The sequence below is a fragment of the Bos indicus genome, chromosome 20, assembly GCF_029378745.1.
Source record: "Bos indicus isolate NIAB-ARS_2022 breed Sahiwal x Tharparkar chromosome 20, NIAB-ARS_B.indTharparkar_mat_pri_1.0, whole genome shotgun sequence".
Classification (NCBI taxonomy): Eukaryota; Metazoa; Chordata; class Mammalia; order Artiodactyla; family Bovidae; genus Bos; species Bos indicus.
In genome coordinates, this window is record NC_091779.1 from 35672322 (window position 1) to 35688553 (window position 16232).

At 41.4% G+C, this 16232-nt stretch overlaps 1 long non-coding RNA gene across 1 annotated transcript in view; it reads left to right on the forward strand.

Annotated features, from left to right (window-relative positions):
* Nucleotides 1-16232, forward strand: part of LOC139178013 (uncharacterized) — a 50565-nt gene that overhangs the window by 15401 nt on the left and 18932 nt on the right. The window contains exons 2-4 of the long non-coding RNA XR_011562442.1: nucleotides 6049-6120; nucleotides 6897-7034; nucleotides 11282-11464. This is a non-coding gene — a long non-coding RNA (uncharacterized lncRNA). The remainder of the gene's footprint in view (nucleotides 1-6048; nucleotides 6121-6896; nucleotides 7035-11281; nucleotides 11465-16232) is intronic.

A 16232-nucleotide genomic window follows, 5' to 3' on the forward strand; every position in this document is an offset into this window, starting at 1 on the left:
TCAGCAAGATTCTCTTGAGTGCATTGTAGAAGTGGTGCTTCCTCTCCAGGATGTCCCTGTGGAGACCTGTGGGTCACAAGAACCTAACGGAAGCCCAGGAAGATGGCTATAATGACCTGATTTGATCCTCAACATTCCTCAAATGCAATACCATGATGGATGTACACCCAATTCCCTCAGACGCAAGAGCCAAAGTCACCGTGGAGGGAGGCAAAACGTTCAGTTCAGAGTCCGGAGACTTGTGTTTGTGTCTGGGTCCTACCACTGCCTAGTTGGTGACCTTGGGCCAATTACTACACTTCAGGTTTTGGTTACTTCATTTTAAAAATGAGGGTTTTTATTGACATACAGTTGACCATAGTAGTCTCTTACAATCCTTTGTATTTTCTGTGTTATGAGCAGTCTCCTCTTTCATTCCTAATTTTATTTGAGTCTTTTTTCTTCCATAGTGAATCTAGCTAGCAATTTGTCTATTTTATCTTCTCCAAAAAGCCCAGCTCTTGGTTTCATTGATCTTTTCTACTGTCTTTTTAGTTCTATTTATTTCTGCTGTGGTCACTGTCATTTCCTTCTTTCTGCTAACTTTGGGTTTAGTTTGTTCTTCTTTTTCTAGTTCCTTGAGATATAACGTTAAGTTAAAGACATCTGTTTTGGCTAAATGTATAATCTATCTCATTTAGCCAAAATAGATGTCTTTAACTTAATGTTATATCTCAGAGAATGTGTATATTTGTAAAGGATGTGTATTCTATTGATTTTGGATGGGATGTTCTATAAATGTCTGTTAAGTTCATCTGGTCTAACATATAGCTTAAGTCCAGTGTTTCTTTATTGATTTTCCATCTAGATAATCTACCAATTGTTGAAAGTGGGGTATCAAATTCTCATACTATTATTGTATTATGGTATATTTCTCCCTTCAGGTATGTTGATATTTGCTTTATATATTTAGGTGTTCCTATGTTGAGTGCATAAATGTTAGCAAATGTTATAACCATCTTACTGGTTGATCCCTTTATCTTTATATAATGACCTTTTTGTTACAGTTTTTGTCTTAAAGTCTGTTTTGTCTGATACAAGTATAGCTACCTTAGGTTTCTTTTCATTTCCATTTGTGTGGAATTCTTTTCCCATCCCTTTACATTGAGTCTGTATGTGTCCTTAAAGTCAAAGTGAGTCTCTTGTGGTCAGCATATAACTGGGTCTTGTTTTTTATCCATTCAGTCATTCTATGTCTTTTGATCAGAGGATTTAGTAAATTTACATTTAAAATAATTATGTTGGCCTTCCCTGTGGCTCAGACAGTAAAGAATCTGCCTGTAATGCAGGAGACCTGGGTTCAACCCCTGGGTGGGGAAGTTTCCCTGGAGAAGGGAATGGCTACCCACTCCAATATTCTTGCCTGGAGAGTTCCGTGGACAGAGGAGCCTGGTGGGCTACAGTCCATGGGGTTGCAAAGAGTCTGACACAGCTGAGCGACTTCCACTACCATTTTGTTAATTATTTTTTGGCTGTTTTGTGATTCTTTTATCCTCTTTCTTCTTCTGTTGAGCAACATAGTCTGAATTTCTAGAAACATAATCTACCAACATTGAATCATGAAGAAGTAGAAAATCTGAGCAGACCAATTACTAGTAAGAAGAATGAATCAATAATCAAAATCCGTAAGCAAACAAAAATTCAAGACCAGATGGCTTCACTGATGAATTCTGCTAAACATTTGAAGAAGAATTAGTACTAATCCTTCTGAAACTAATCCAAAAAACAGAAGAGGAAATACTCCCAAATTTATTCTATGGGTTCAGCACTACTATGACACCAAAACCAGACAAAGACACTATGAGAAAAGAAAATTGTAATCCAGTATCCCTGGTGAATATAATACAACAATTCTCAATGAAATAGTAGCAAACTGAATTCAACAACTCATTAAAAACATTATACACTATGATACAACTGGACATTTTAAGAGATACAAGGATGGTTCAACATCTGCAAGTCAATCAATGTGACAAATCACAGCAACAAAATAAAGGATAAAAGTCACATGATCATCTCAATAGATGCAGAGAAAACATTTGACAAAATTCAACATCTGCTAATGATGAAAACTCTCACCAAAATGGGCATGAAGGAACATACTTCAACATAATAAAGGCCATATGTGACAAGTGCACAGCTAACATCATATTCAATGGTGAAAAGTTGAAAACATTTCCTCTAAGATCAGGAATGAGACAAGGATATTCACTCTCACCACTTTTTTCAACATAGTCTGGAAGTCCTTAGTAGATCAATTAAGTAAGAAAAAGAAATGAAAGGCATCTAAATTCGGAAAAACAGTAAAACTATTTGCAGATTACATGATATCTTATATAGAAAACCCTAAAAACTCCACCAAAAAACTGTTAAAACTAAAAAACAAAATCAGTAAAGTTGCAAGCTACAAAATCAGTTGCATTTCTGTACACTAATAAAACTGTAAGAGAAATAAATTTAAAAAGCAATCTCATTTACAATTGCATTAAAAATAATAAAATACCTAGGAATAAATTTGACCAAGGAAGTGAAAGATCTGTAAACTCAAATCTATAAGAAATTGATGAAAGAAATTGAGGATAACACAAGAAAATAGATATGTGCTCATGGATTGGAAAAATTAATATTATTAAAAATTTTTACTACTTAAAGTGATCCACAAATTCAGTCAAATTCCCATCAAAAATTTCAATGGCATTTTCACAAAAATAGTAAAAATAATCCTAAAATATGAAGGGAACTACAAAAAATCCTGAATAGCCAAAACAATCTTGGGAAAGAGGAACAAAGCTGGAAGCATCATGCTTCCTGATTTCAAATTTATTACAAACCTATAGTAATCAAAACAATATGGTATTGGCATGAAAACAGACATAAAAGTCAATGGGACATAATAGAGAGTCCAGAAATAAACCTATGCCTTTGTGGCTAATGGAGTCAGTGATGCTATCTAGATGTCTCATCCTCTGCAAAGACAAGAGATAACAAGTGCTGGTGAGGATGTAGAGAAAAAGCAACCTAGATGCACTGTTGTTGTGAATGTCATTGGTGTAGGTACTATGAAATACAGTGCAGCTTCCTCAAAACATTAGAAATAGAACTTCCAAATGATCTAATAATTCCATTTCTGGGTAAATAACCCAAGGAAATGAAATCATGATCTTGAAAAGATATATGCACCCCCATGTGCATCACAACATTTTTTATAATGGCCAACACACGGAAACAACCTAAGTGTCCATCCATTGATGGATGAATGGAAAAGGAAAATGTAGTGTGTGTGTGTGTGTGTGTGTGTGTGTGTGTGTATGTATTTTTGTTGTTGTTCAGTTGCTCAGTCATATCCCACTCTTGATGATCCTATGGACCGCAGCATGCCAGGCCTCCCTGTCTGTCGCCATCTCCCAGAGTTTGCCCAAGTTTACATTCATTGCATCGGTGATGCCATCCAGCCATCTCATCCTCTGATGCCCTCTTCTCCTTCTGCCCTTGATCTTTCCCAGCCTAGGCACTTTTCCAATGAGTCATCTGTTTGCATCAGATGACCAAAATACTGGAGCTTCAGCTTCAATGTCAGTCCTTCCAGTGAATATTCAGGGTTGCTTTCCCTTAAGATCAACTGGTTTGATCTCCTTGCTGCCCAAGGAGATCAAATATACTTTTATATATATATATAAAATATACTTTTATAAATATACTTTTATATATATATAAATATACTTATATATATATATACAGTGTGTACATATGTATATAAATATATAAATATACTTATATATATAAGTATATAAATATATATATATACTTATATATATATAAAGTGTGTATATATGTATAACACCTTACATTATACATATACACATACATATATATATATTATAATACATATATTATTATAATATATATATGTTATTCAGTCATCAAAAGGGAGGAAATCCTGCCATTTACAACAACAAGGATACACCTTGAGGACATTATGCTAGTTAAGTACGTCAGACAGAGAATGACAAATACTATATGACTTCACTTACATGTGAAATCTATAAAAATCAAACTCACAAAAAATAGAGAATAGATTGGTGGTTACCAGAGGCAGGGAATTCAGGGGACGTGGGTGTGTATTAAAAGGTACAAACTTCCAGTTATAAGATAAACAAGTCCTAGGGGTGTAATGAACAACAGGGTGACTATAGTTAACAATACAGTATCACACTTTGGAAAGTTGCTAAGAAAGTAGATCTTTAAAGTTCTCATCACAAGAAAAAAATTGTATGAAGTGATTGATGCTAAGTAAAGCACAATAGGTGATCATTTCACAATACATACGTGTATCAGATCATTGTATTGTACACCTGAGACTAACACAGTGTTTTACATCAATTATAGCTCAATAGGACTGAAAAAAACTACAGCTTTCTGATAGATGGTTTGTTCATTCAAAATTTATTAAGCATCTGCTGCTGCTGCTGCTGCTAAGTCGCTTCAGTCGTGTCCGACTCTGTGCGACCCCATAGACGGCAGCCCACCAGGTATGTGTATTTAAGCAACTACTAGATACACTCCAAGGTAGATGTTAAATTTCTAATTTAAATTAAATTTAAATTAGTTTTCAAATTTCTTGCCATTGGAAGGAACGACACACATTTTTCTATGTCTGCGTCCACTCGAGTTGTAATCATTTGAGATCCTAAGTGGCTTCACAGATGCCCTGTTACTAAGAAGTTGAAAACTCTGTGCCTCGGCAGATTGGAGGATCTCTGTTGTTTTCTCATCTGTGTGATTACCGCATTGTTGTGGGGTGGGGTATACTTTAGCCTTCCTGGTTGATGTATCTTCTTGTTACATGCTTTTCCAGTTGTATCTCACCGGGTTTAAATCTTCTTACCCTGACCATTCTATTTGTCTCAGCCCTTCTGTCTAGGACTCTGGGGGCTTATGTCCCAGGCCCTCAGTACCGCACCTACTGGGAGAATACAAGCTCTTTCTATGCTTAACAAGGAGAGGCATTGTTTCAATTAAATATCCTACTAAACAAGGATTATAGTCTAGGCTGTGCCTTCCCAAGGGGCATTTTCCATGAAATTGGAAGGAACATTCTTTTAAAGAGACTGACAAAGGAATGCATCTCTTATTAACTCTTAAATAAGTTGTGAGAACAACTTATTTCTTGAATATGACTGTCATATTTTTCTTGCCAAAGCACCAAATTTTTCATATCATTTCTTTATCTGAAAAACTGCCATTAACCACTATTGCCTATAGAACTCAAGCTTTCTTACCCACTTTTTTTTTTTTAGGAAAACCTACTCTCTGGCCTCATCTTACCTATTTATCATTATTCCTCATTGTTCTAGTTTGCACATTTTCCTGTTTCCAAAAAACCATATTTCTACTTCTGGAAGAGGGAAGAGGGCACAATTTAACTGACTATTTTTCATGCGCTAGGTAAAGCAGATTATTCAACATGACATAGCTAGTTAGTGACAAAGTTCAAAGCATATGTTTACTCAGAAACAAGGAACCAAAATGGCAGATAAAATAATTGTTATAGTAATTTTTAATCCAGGTACAAATTCTGACCCATAATCACTAGCTCTTTTTCATGAGGAAAATCATTTCATCTCTCTGGGCTTTAGTCTCTTCACTTGTGAAATGAAATGATAACTCTTTCACTATTGTTGTGGATATTGGGAACTTTAATATGGAAAATGCCTGGTACAGTGTCTCTCTCAGGCTTCCCAGGTGGCTCAGCAGTAAAGAATCCACCTGCAGTGCAGGAGACCTGGCTTTGATTTCTGGGTCGGGAAGATCCCCTAGAGAAGGGAATGGCAACCCACTCCAGTGTTCTTGCCTGGAAAATCCCATGGACTGGGGAGCCTGGTGGGCTACAGTCCACAGGATCACAAAGAGTCAGACACGACTGAAGCGACTGAGAATGGATGTGCAGTGTCTGCCTCGTAATGTGTGCTCAGCAAGTGTTAGTTAAGTGCAATATTCTCTGTTTTCCAGAATCAGTAAAGCCAAACTCATCTACTTTGGAGACCCGCAGGAAAACATCCAATAAAGACAATTATCCTATCCGTAAGTGCTCACTCCTGCCTAACTCTAGGATACTTGCCAGATACTATGAAAGCAAACTGGGTGTCCCATGGAGTAAGACTAATGAATAGCATATCTGATCCCAACAGTTTATTTAGTTTTGTACACAGCCAAGAGCAAAGAGTGAATTTAATCCGATGGTGTTGAAGCTTTCTAGAACGACGAGCTCTAAGACCACATACAGCTGTAGGCACCTCTAATGCAGATACTCACAATCCTGCCATGCTCTCCCTGCCTGTTGACTGATGCAGACAGCTTGGAACTGTGTCTGAGCTGGGAGATATGTATGTGAGGAGCAGAGCCTCCCAGAGAGGCATCTCTCTGGATGGTAACTGGTTGCATACAAGGCGGGGAACACATGAACATGGCAGAGAATCTGAACGGAAATTCAGATGTCTTTTGGTCCACTCTTGGTAACGTAACATAGTGCTTGGGTCTCCACAGAAAAGAGTGCATTCAAGGTGGTCATTGAAGAATATTAAAAAGGGAACTATTTGTGGAGGCATGGCCAGGAGTAGGGAGTCAGAAGGAACAGTGAAACACCACAAGATGATGATGGGGAGTGGCCACTGCTGCCCTTAAGCTTGAAGGGGCAAGCTCGAATTCAATCGAATTGACTCAAATTTAATCAGACCCATAATGTGGGAAAGGAGCCGTCTGAGAGGAGTTTGACCGTCAGTCGAGAAGGAGGACCAGAACAACAGAGACTGAGGTCACAAACACCCTGATCTTTCTGCCACTCCCTCTCCTCCTTCCAGAGCCTTCCATGGACTGAACCCAGCAGGAGCCCACTGATGCAGTTCTTCCAGGCCAGCCTGCTGGGGTGCATGGTAGAGTGAAGAAGGATGAAAATGGATGTGGAGGAACAAATGGAGAAAACCCTGCCTGCCCAGACAGTGAGTACAGGAAAGGCCTAAAAACATTTTTTCCCTAAATTTTCCCTACATTGTAATAGCTATATGACTAATTTACACTTACTGATGGAAAAAAGTATCTGTCATATACTTATACCAGATCATATTCAACATAGTGGTTGGAAGGTTCAGCTCAATTCTATCAAGGGGCTGAATTCTCTCAACAGGGAGGATGCCTCGTATTTAAGCTGTAGGAAGATCCCCAGGACTGACGTTCTCCACTGTTGCTGTCATTCAGTCGCTAAGTCCTGTCCGACTCTTTGTGACCCCAAGGAAGGCGGCGTGCCAGGCCTCCCTGTCCTTCACCATCTCCTGGAGTTCGCCCAAGTTCAAAATGTTCTCCATAGTCTTCTGTATATGTTGGAGTGTTAAGGGGTCCAGAACTGACAGTCCTGTTTTTTGTTTAACACGGACATGAAAAATAGGCAGATGGAGATTTTTTAAAGTCAGACTTAGCATTGATAAAGCTGATATTCGAAAGCAGAGCTTAGTAGAAAGTCCCAGTGGATTTCCTAAGAGGGTGCTGCAGAACACAACTTACCTTCCTGGTCAGAAGCAAAGTGACAAAAATGCAAGTCTGACCCAGGGCCAGGGTCTTGACTGATGATAAACTCTTGAGCAGATGAAAATGCCTATTTCATGCAAATGGACAGACTCCAAAAGAGACAAGACAGAAACTGAGGCACGTTCCTTAATTCCTTCTCCCAAATTCAGGGGATTAAACCTGTCCCCATCCCCTGGTAGGATGAGTTTCAACAGCATCTAAGGAAGTACAAAAAGAGACCAATCAGACAGACCTGGGGTTTACCCACCCACTGCTTCCAGGGATGTTCCATGGGATAAGGGGTTTCAGTTGTCCCCCAGTCTCTCCAGGAATGCATTGGTGCCCATACCTGACTTCCTGAAACCCCTGTTGGACTGATGATACTATTTGTACAGCTTCGTGGGGAAAGCAGTTCCTTGTTTCTCCCTGAGGAGCATCTGTGTCCCCGCGTTATGGGGACAGAAGCAGGAGGACCAGGCTACGTCCCTGCTTCTGTCCTGCAGGTGGCAGGAGCACCATCTGGACTGTTGTGCACCCGGGGCAGCCTCAGGCCAAGCCAAAGATAACACTGTGTCCACACACAGGAACACGCTGTGCTTTTCCAGGTTCCCAGGAAACCAAATCACATCAGAGGTCAACAGTGTTGTTAGACTATGGGTACTCAGAGTACGAAGGACCAATATGAGGCCCCAGAACTTCCTTCTGTCAAGGACTCAAGAGCCCCCTCCTAGGTCTCCTCTGATCCTTTGCTAACTGGGTTCTTTCAAGCCCTCTTTACTCCATATCAGAAGTTCTCGAGCAGCCTAACTCAAGGACCCGGGACAGAAAGCTGCTCCTGGAGAGAGGGGCAAGCAGGTACAAACCCCACATGCCCAGACCTACTGACTCTCTTCTCCAGTGTATACCCCCTCCCCCATAGAGCCATGCTCAGGATACCACAACTGAAGGCAGAGAATCCACCTTTCCACCCTGACTGTCAGAAACTAGAGCCACGGATGCAATCGCCTACTTGATGGCTCTTCCTGGATGTCCCAGAGGAACACTTCCCACCTCCATCCTTCTGCAGTGACCACCCTCCGCCCACCCAAACCAGTGAGGGCATCCCCACGTGCCAGATGTGCAAACCAGAAACCTTGGCTTCACTCCTGCTATCTCAGCCCATGTCTAAGTCACTGCGATTCGATTTTGATGTTTCCCCTAATCATCTCTTGAACCCCTTCACTTCCATTCTGGTCAGGGCCACCAGCATCTCTTGCACTAACTGTTCTGCCTGCATTCCCTCTCACCTTCTCCAGTTCAGCTCCAGACTGCAGCTAGAATGATTCCCCCTCCCCCAGGATGCAAATCTCATTATTATCCTTTCCCCACTTTAAAGCCTTCTCCTGCTCCTGGGACAAAAATGAAGACCCTAAAATGGCCCACCTGACATTAACCTTGCCCCTGTTGCAGCTCCAGTGTCTTGTCTGGCTGGGCGCCACTGGTCTCTGTCTGTATTCCAGTCTCCTAGGCACCATTTCTCCTGTGTGTATGCTGTATATATGCTTTCTCTGCTTGCAATAACTCTGCCCTCTCCTGTGTGCTGGGACTCCCCAGTGGCTCAGCGGTAAAGAATTTGCCTGCAATGCAGGAGATTCAGGTTCGATTCCTGAGTCAGGAAAATCCCCTGGAGAAAGGAATGGCAAACCACTCCAGTATTCTTGGCTGGAAAATTCCATGGACTAAGGAGGCTGGCGGGCTACAGTCCAAGGGTTTGCAAAGAGTCAGACACGACTGAGCACACACACACATGGACACACTCCTGTGCAGGTTTAAGGTTGTCTGAAACTTCAGGTCTCAGCTGGCAGTTACTTCTTCAGGGATGTTCTCTGATTTTCTGGAGTAAACCAAATTTCCCCATTCTATCTTTTCATGACATCAGTCCCCAGCCTGCTTCACAGCAACATAGCCACAATTTGGCACTTATTTGCAGGTAATTTTATTAATATTATCTTCCCAACTAAAACATAGACTCATGTGGGCAAGAACAAGCTCTGTTTTCACTCACAATGAATTGCATCCCCTGTTCCAGGCATAAACACGAGCAGGTCGTCCGTAACAGTTGAATGAATCGCAAGGTCCTCTCAAACATCCACTGAAGCAGAGCGTCGCCCGAGTGTGTGTGTGTGAAGTTGTGACCTGGCTCCTCAGTTTATCCAGTTTCTACCCTGTGGAAGGCCTGTCCTCCACCCAGCTCTGGTCCTCCTACAGAGAGTGGATTCCAGTGCTAAAGGTCCACCACTGAAACTACCCCACTGAGACCCACCGGCCTCACCAGAGCCATTGACTTGACTCGATTTCTCCTTTAGGAAGCTTCCTGAGCCCGGCTGCCAAGGTCACTTCCCGCTGGGGGAATTTGACTGGGCTCACTGGGCTCTCCTGACTTGTTCTCTGTCTCATGCAGAGCACAGAATGGAGGCCTGGATGTGAATCAGAAGCTCTTAGCTTTCTCTCTCATACACTCTCTCTCCACCCTTCTCTCCCTTTCTTCATTTCTCTTCTTTCTTCTCAATTCTTCAACCAACACCCCCTTGAAGACATGTTTCCTGTCCAGAAGAAAGACAGACTGTCCCCACTGCTTAGGAGCTGGCTGTGACCAGGTCAGCGTGACAGAATGGTCCCCATGCCAGCACTCCAAGCCCACAGAAGTTCGGGGACTTTCTCCAATGCACATGACTTTGCAGAAAGGGATGTATTTGTACCTTTCAGAGCATGTAGGTCTCCCACACACTCTGTGTGTGTGTGTCCTGGGGAGCAGTCAGCTCCTGTTTTCCACTGACACTCTTTTTGCCTTCTCCAGCTGCCTGAGACCTCTGTAAGAGACCCTGCGGCAGGGAGTGAGAATGTGCCTCAAAGACCTCCAACTACAGGGAGCTGCAGTTGGAGGTCTGACTCCAGCTGCTGCGATCTGAGACCCAGCTGCGGTTTGCACAGAGGCCACACTGCCCTCAGGACTGCACAGAGCAGCGATTCCAAGGCAGCTTGTTCCTGGGTGACACAGGACTCCCCCAGCTGCCAACTTTCACTCCAGGACTTCTTGGCCCCCTGGATAGACCTCTGCAAGGCCAACTAGGATGCATCCACCCAAACTTTTTTCCTCTTTTCTCTCGTGTTGACAGTCCCAGCCATGCCAGCTGCCTACACAGGGTCTGTCACAGGCATTTTCCCTATTAAATCCTGGCATGTTCAATCCCATCTTGGCACCTGCTTCCTGGAGGACCCAGATAACACATTTTTTTACCCTTCTCCTTGGACGATCAGTATGCTTAATAGAAACAAAGCCTTCCTGCAAGCTTTTCTAGGACATGTAGACCTTGAGATAAGAAAGGATGAAAACAACGTTAAAAACTACACAGGGATAGCATACATGCCTATGGGGACCATGCACAGTATGTATGTCTTACACAAATTAAGCAGTGGAGTGTTTCTAAAAATGCCCCTCAAAAGGAATGAAACAGCTCAATGTGCTGGGGTTGATAAACAGTCCTTAGTCCTGTGGAATTTCTTTTTGATCTTGAGAAACATTTCCTAAAGTGATAAATTCTTCAAGGTCTGCAGCTAGGTTGCATATTTGCATATAAAGGCTGGGCCACCTCAGCACTTAATCCTAGGCTCTGAATACTCTTGGTCTGATGGCTCTTCTTTATAGGGTCAGAAACTAAAAAAGAATGCTTCAGATTCCAAACAGAAGGGAGGAAAATAGTGCAAGAATGAACAGAGCATATATTTTGAAGCAGGGTTGCCAAAGCTGGGCTGTAGAAGAAGATGAAGTTTATGGCTTCACCAGCATTTTTGGATCAAACTGTCCCTTGGAAAATGGTGTCATTTACAGGTACATGGCATTTATTGTCATTTTATATTCATATATGTACATATAAACGAAGTCTTTTTAATCTAGGAAATATGTATCTGAAACTCTAATCAGAAGGTATTTAGTATTAACATAATCACATTATTTATTGAATGTTTGTATTGCACACATCATGTTAAGCACTTCACATAACTATTTCATTTCATTGTCAATTTACAGAAGAGAAAGTTAATGGCAGGATTCTGTACACAAAAGACATTATTTTATCCCCTCAGACTTTTTTCCTAAATAGATTTATTTTAAATCACTGAATCAGTAATCAGTAGCCACATCAACTAATCATGAGATTCTAAGAAGCAAACCACATGGGACATTTGTGGAATAACCGAGGTGGATAAAGTTTAAGAACTTAGGCTGCATCGCACAGCTAGCAATGGCAGAAGCTCGATTCTAACTCAAAATGGTTTAATTCCAAAGATTTCTGCTCCTTAGAACAACAACAGTGAGATCTTAGCAATAGAGTTAAATGTTTGAAAGACAGATACAGCAGATTGAATGATTAAAGAAATAGTTGGGCAATTCAATATGAGAATTGACTCTAGATTTGAACCTTGGTTCTTCCCTGGTGGCTCAGATGGTTAAGAATCTGCCTGCAATGCAGGAGACCCGGGTTTGATCCCTGGGTCAGGAAGATCCCCTGGAGAAAGGGAATGACTACACACTCCAGTATTGCCCAGATAATTCCATGGACAGAGGAACCTGGAAGGCTACAGTCCATGGAGTCGTAAAGAGACGGACACCACAGAGCAACTAACACTTTCACTTTCCCTTTCTGATTTAGTAGTTAAATGACCTTGAGAAACCAAGCTTTCTCTGGAGAGAAAAGAGCCTATTTTCTTAAAAGTGCAAAAAGGCTGATGCTGCTGCTACTGCTAAGTCACTTCAGTCCTGTCCGACTCTGTGCGACCCCATAGACGGCAGCCCACCAGGCTCCCCCGTCCCTGGGATTCTCCAGGCAAGAACACTGGAGTGGGTTGCCATTTCCTTCTCCAATGCATGAAAGTGAAAAGTGAAAGTGAAGTCACTCAGTCCTGTCTGACCCTTAGCGACCCCATGGACTGCAGCCTACCAGGCTCCTGCGTCCATGGGATTTTACAGGCAAGAGTACTGGAGTGGGGTGCCATTGCCTTCTCCGAAAAGGCTGATAAAGGTATGGAAAAAATTTTTCTCTCTCTCAGAAGCAATAGGAGAAATGACAAACTAAATGAAACACTCTATTGAGACTGTATACAATGTAATTGCTTCGATCAAGCTGATTTTTTTAAAATTTTATTTTATTTTTAAACTTTACAATATTGTATTAGTTTTGCCAAATATCAAAATGAATCCGCCACAGGTATACATGTGTTCCCCATCCTGAACCCTCCTCTCTCCTCCCTCCCCATATCATCTCTCTGGGTCGTCACAGTGCACCAGCCCCAAGCATCCAGTATCGTGCATCGAACCTGGACTGGCGACTCGTTTCATTATACATGATATTATACATGTTTCAATGCCATTCTCCCAAATCTTCCCACCCTCTCCCTCTCCCACAGAGTCCATAAGACTGTTCTATACATCAGTGTCTCTTTTGCTGTCTCGTATACAGGGTTATTGTTACCATCTTTCTAAATTCCATATATATGCATTAGTATACTGTATTGGTGTTTTTCTTTCTGGCTTACTTCACTCTGTATAATAGGCTCCAGTTTCATCCACCTCATTAGAACTGATTCAAATTTGGGTGTAGGAAACATACCATCATGGCTGTTACGTTTTCCTCCCTTCCTTATGGCCACAGAAATTCCAAGTTGCAAAATGAACTAACTTTTTTAAAAAACCCTTCTTTGAAAATTATTCCCTCTTTTCCGCCTGTTTTCTCCCTGAGAAATATTTTTGAACAGTGTTTGCTACCCCCTATTTATAGCTTTCCAGTTTTGGCAGGTATGGGAACGTTTATAAGTGGTTTGTTTTCTTTGCTATGTCCAGTGTTGATTTAGGTTGCGTTAGCCACTGAAACAATTGGAAGCACTTTCAAGGAAGGTTGAAATCTGTTGACGGCTGATAACATTGTAAAATCTAGACAGTCTGAATCAAGATTGCTTTGAGGGCCTCAGGGCAGCAAGAACATCTTAGCAGTGCTGTGGTTTAAATAATTACCTTTACTTCTGTTTTGGTGACCGTCCTGGAGGAAGTTTCCCCTTGACATAGGTAGGAAGAGTATCTCCTGGAGGTTCTTCCAGCTGTTGGTAACTCTGGCTTGAACTCTGACAGCTAGATAAGAAAGTACGTGGCAGGCCCTCCATATCTAAGATCTGAGCTTCCTTGGGAAGCTATGTCTAACATTTGGGTTTTCACCAAGTTTTACATGCTGACCAGAAGCAAACATTAGTGGTTCTTTTGTTTAGGAGAGATGCCTGGAATTTCTGGAGTTTGTTTCATAAATGACTGAACTAAATAAATCCATTTGAAAACCAGTAGAATTATAGACATCTTCCCCTCCCATCTGGCATGTTTTTACGGGTGGTATGGTTAGGTGTTGTTTTTTTTTTTTCCTCTGGATTTTTCCACCCTTTCCTTCCCTATAATTTGTGGGCCTTGAGAAAAGTCATGGTTTGCCCTGTAAATGTAGAAGGAGACCTTGTTTGGGGTCATCTCACTTTTTCTTGTCGCCTGGTCCTTGTCTGTGGTGTCATTGGGAGGAGGACCGCAAGGGATAAATAGCTCTGAGATGGAGAGATGGATTTCCAACTTCAAAGGCATCAGAGAAAATGGTAGTGTTTCGGAGATTAAGTGGCTCCTGGAAAATCAACCTCACTGGGGACAGGAGCAGAATGTGGGGGCTGGCCTTCTGTCATCTGATCCAGGAGCTCATAAGGACACTTGGGAGAATATGAGGCCCTTGAATAGTTCGGGGCATCCACTGGGGCTGCAGAAAAGGCCATTAACCCTCACACACACCTGGGAGGTTGGGCACTTACTCCATTTTTTCCTAAGGTTGCTCAGGCATGCTTTATTTCTATTCCAGAAATAGATCTGAGGAAGCTCCACAGCCACCAGTCACCACTCCCTCCTCCCAAGCCACCTGCTCATTTGCAGGTCAGTTCTTTCCTTTCTTCTTTGGTCATCACTATGATTCATGCCCCTCTCCTCTTTCTAAATGTAACAAGTCCTTTAACAAAATCTTTAAAAAATTGAAGGCAAAAGGAGCAGGGGGCAGCAGAGGATGAGATGGTTAGATAGCATCACTGACTCAATGGACATGAATTTGAGCAAACTCCAGGAGATAGGAAAGGACAGGGGAGCCTGATGGGCTATAGTCCATGGAGTCACAAAGAGTCGGACACAACTGAATGACTGAACAACAACACCAAATGCTTCATGCCCCCTCTCCTCATTCTAAATGTGATGAATCCTTTAACTAAGTCTTTAAACATTTCTCATTTTGAAAAATCCAAATATATGCAAAAGTGAAAAGAACAGTTAACTTAATCGTCCAATGCCATCACCCAGATTTGACAGTTGAGTTTTGCCTCAGTTGCTCCATGCTTTCCCCACTTTTCTCTGCAAAAGGATTTTAAAACCAATCCCAAACCTCAGTAGTATCTCCCCTTAATACTTCTATCCACAACTCTAAGCATTATAGATATTTTCATGTGTAGGCATGCCGTTTTCTCTCTCACAGAATTCATTAATATCATTTCCCACACACTCATACCTAAAGCCTTCTAGTTGTCCCAAAGAAGTCTATTTACAGTTGACTTGATTGAACAATGATCCTATCAAGGGCCTTTCGTTGGATGTGCTTGTTACTTGTCTTCTGTCTGTGTTTATCTTTTTCTTTCCTGCCACAGATTTTCTTGAAGACCCAAGTAAATCATCCAGATGCTCATTTATTTTCCCACAATTACATGTATTATTTGAGGACTGAGAGTTGTAGAACCTTTCCCATCAAAACTCTTATGGTGTGGTATATATACACGATGGAATATTACTCAGCCATAAAAGGAACACATTTGAGTCAGTTCTAATGAGGTGGAGGAACTTAGAACCTTTTATACAGAGTGAAGTGAGTCAGAAAGAGAAAGATAAATACTGTATTCTAACAAATACATATGGAATCTGGAAAAATGGTACTGAAGAATTTTACAGGGCAGCAGTGGAGAAACAGACATAGAGAATAGACTAATAGACATAGGGAGAGGGGAGGAGAGGGTGAGATGTATGGAGAAAGTAACATGGAAACTTACAGTACCATGTGTAAAATAGATAGCCAATGGGAATTTGCTGTATGGCTCAGGAAACTCAAATAGGGGCTCTGTATCAACCTAGAGGGGTGGGGTGGGGAGGAAGATAGGAGGGAGGTTCAAAAGGGAGGGGATATATGTATACCAATGGCTGATTCATGTTGAGGTTTGACAGAATACAATAAAATTCTGTAAGGCAATTATCCTTCAATTAAAAGTTAAAAAAAAAAAAAAAACATCTTATGGTAACCAATAAGGAGGATTAAGTATCCAGAAGAAAGATATTATTAATGTACACACAATGTGTAGGTGATGAGATATATATCCAAAAGAGATTTCCTTAGATGTTGAACTAAGTTGGTTAGTTACAAGTGGTTTATCTCGTAAACCACTTGCTGTGGTTTAGATGTAATTCTTCTCTGGAAACATAAAGCAAACTATCAAAACAAGGGGCTTCCCTGGTAGTTCAGTTGGTAAAGAATCCACCTGCAATGCAGGAGAAC